This window comes from Alligator sinensis, unplaced genomic scaffold, assembly GCF_000455745.1.
Source record: "Alligator sinensis unplaced genomic scaffold, ASM45574v1 scaffold983_1, whole genome shotgun sequence".
NCBI classification, from domain to species: domain Eukaryota; kingdom Metazoa; phylum Chordata; order Crocodylia; family Alligatoridae; genus Alligator; species Alligator sinensis.
Window position 1 is genome coordinate 217,160 of NW_005842015.1, and position 3,354 is coordinate 220,513.

Here is a 3,354-nt window from a genome sequence, read left to right on the forward strand (position 1 = left end):
GACAGAAACCAGCTAAACTACAAAAGGCCTCAATATATCCTGGAAGTGAAGAGGTTCAACTTTTTATATAAATGCCTTTTTAAAGAAAACTGTACCAAATATTTAGCAGGGGACTTGATGTGCTACAGATCAAAATAATTAGGGTTTGCCCATATAGGGACTGTAATTGGCACAATTATCTTGATAACAGTCCATGAAGATGCACTTATTTCAGATTATGAGTGGTATAATGGCTTGAGGACAATCTAATCATGCCAGTTATGCTAGCATAACTTCCCTATATGTGCAATCTTATGTCAGATTAAGAAAATTACAGTGCATGGCCCCAGGACTAAAAAAAGCTATGCTCTTTAATGTAAATTTAATGTAACCAGTGCTCATTAAACACACAACATGTCAGTACTAAGGCACTAGTATTGACAGAGCTGCATAATGCAGAGGTGGCCAACCTGTGGCATGAGTGCAACTGGCAGCCTCTGTGCACAGCATCTGGCAGATCAAGAAAGGACAGGTAGCACAGCAGTCAACAGGGCAGGAAGCAGAAAGCAGAGCAGATCAGGCAGAGAAAGGGAACCAAAGTGGCATTTGAGGGAGGGCACGGGGCTAATTTGTGGTACACCTACCAAAAAAGTTTGCCCCCACTGGCATAATACATCAGCACTGCTTAAAACACTATCAGGACTGCACAACTGCCAGCCCTGAAAAAAGGAGCCGATAGCAACCACAAAACGGATTAGTTCCCAATATTTTTCTAACAATAGTTCTTTGACAGCTACTTCCCCCTCACTGTGCAGACTGTTATGAGAAGTACAGATAACTGCAACTGTTGACTCTGTAAGCATGCACTTAAGAGTACAATGAAGTTAAAGTAGCGAGTGGGGCTAAAAGGAACCACATGCTTATGAAGTTTGTGTGCCGGACTGATGGGCAGATAACTTTTGCTTGTTACAACACAATCAGCAAACCTGGCACATGAAGCGAATTGGATGCTTAATGCATAATGGATCAATGGAATTCACTGCACGCCAGTCAAAGGGTGAATGCAGACAGGATCTTGGTTTCAAGACAATTTAGACCTGTTACCCACAAAATCAGCCAGATTTTTTTGAACGCTATTAGCCAGAGTACCCTCAGCCCTAAAAACAGGAAGTGAAAGTGTTGGCAAACGCATGGCATAGGTGTAAAAGTTTTGGGCCCTTGAATTCCGTAGCCAATGGGAAAAAGATGTTGAGTAGATAACCTATGTAACCTAAGGAAGCAGAGGACTACAACAGATTAGATTTCAAAGTGGGGAAGTAGGCACCCTGAGCGTTTTTACACGTGCTCCAGGGGGTGGGGGGCTTTAATTAAAGCAGCTCCAAGAGCCACTCTAATTAAAGCACCCGGAGCATCTTGTGTATCAGCATCCCCATGCTTCAAAGTGGCAGTAGGGATGCTTTACCTAAAGCTCATTAAACGAGCTTTAGATAAAGCGCCCCCACCACCATTTTGAAGCATGGGGATGCTGATACACAAGACGCTGAGGCTGGCTGGAATACAATAATTACCATGCTCCAGCAGGCTCGATTAATTGTGTACCACAGGGGCTCCCAACGCGTGGGCCGCAAAGGGTTGGCCACCGGACCGGAAGTGACTGCAGACTGGCAAACAACAGACTGGAAGTGACTGGAACACTGAGGATCAGCAGCCAACCCTTTTTAATCCTGAGTATATAAAAGGGTTGGCTACTTGCCTGCAGTTTGCTGGTCACTGCTGGTCCACAGTTTGCCGGTCACTTACGGTCCGTAGTTTACCGGTCCTCAGCATAAAAATGTTGGGAACCCCTGGTGTACCAGATTAAGAGTTTGCTTCTATGCACTGTAATTATACACTTCCAGCTCATGGACAGGTACCCTCTGTTAAACAGTGCCTCCTATACCATAAACATGATAAAGCCTGGGAAGACTAGGAACCAACAAACATCCCAAGAGGGGCAAAAGATGTATCACTGTCAAGATGAATAAGGGTGGGGGGATATAATTCATAAGAGAACAAGCAAAAATGAGGACTGTGGACCTCTGTTCCACCTGCCATGAAGAACAGAGGAGACTCCTAAATGCCTGGCCAGCTGCAGGGGGAGACTGCCCTCAGGGCCATAGAAGACTTATGCAAGGTTTCTGGTGTATAACAACTTCAGCAAAGCTTTCTGTTGTTTCTTTGCCTTATGCTTCAAATTGTCAACTGCTGCATTCAATAAACGCTCTCTTCAGAGAAGGGACCGTTTCTGCCCAAGCTGTTTTCATCCTTTCAGTGCCACCACCTAGCCAGTACCAGCCCAGCCTCTCGCTTCTTTATAATTCATGCCATCCAAGAACCAACTACAGACCAACTGTAGATGCTTCCTCAGCCTGACGAAGGGCATTTAAACCCAAAAGCTTGCTAAGAGAATTTTTCAAACTATTTGAGGGGGTCTAACAAATGATACCAGATTTACCCAAAGAACCCTGACCACCTAGCCACTAACACAAGGGGAGGCACGAAACTGTTTTGCTCCCCTCACAGCTCAGGCCAGGCCTGGGTAGAGGAGGGTTAAATCTCGGGCGGCTTCACAAGGACTCCCAGCTGAACCTGCTGTCTTGGTGTGGTCTTTGCTGCCCACAGCACAGCCGTCTGCTTTCAGCCTGCAAGGGCAGAGCACGAAGGACTCCCGCCCATCTGGACGGGCTCAGGCAGCATGTGACAGGGCTCTGAAAGAGCCAAGTCTCACGGAGACAGAAGGAAACGGCGCCTCCGGGCCACTGGGCTACAGCCAAACCAAGCCTAGCCGTGCTCCCCACCAGCCCCCAGGGCCCGCCCGCTCGCTCGCTGTCTCCCATCCCACCCTGGCGGCCCCCCAGCCTCTGGGCGCTGAGCCAGCCTCCAGCTGCACCCTCTGGGGCTCGTGAGCCATCAACTCAAGTGCCTGATGAGCAGGGATCCTGCTTTTCTCCGATTTAAAAAAATCCAAAGTTTTCTGATTAAAAAACAAAAACAAAACACACCCCCAAAACCACATTTAATCATGGAAAACATGAAACACCACTCCACACACACAGACAGACACGCCCACACAGAGTGGCATTTCGTTTTAATCACAGAAAAATATGGATTTGGCAAGGTTTTTTAAAGTCAGAAAGTGTTTGGATTTTTTTCTTAATCAGAGAAAACCAGGATCCCTGCTGCTGCGAGCCCCCCGCCCCCAGGGGGCACAGAGAGGAAGAAGGCTCAGGCAGAGCAGGGCTCAGGCAGGGGGAGGGGGGAGCTAAGCAGCACGAGGCAGCCCGGCAGCGGCACCCAATCAGAGACGGCGCCGCGCGCCCCCCACCCGCCCGCCGC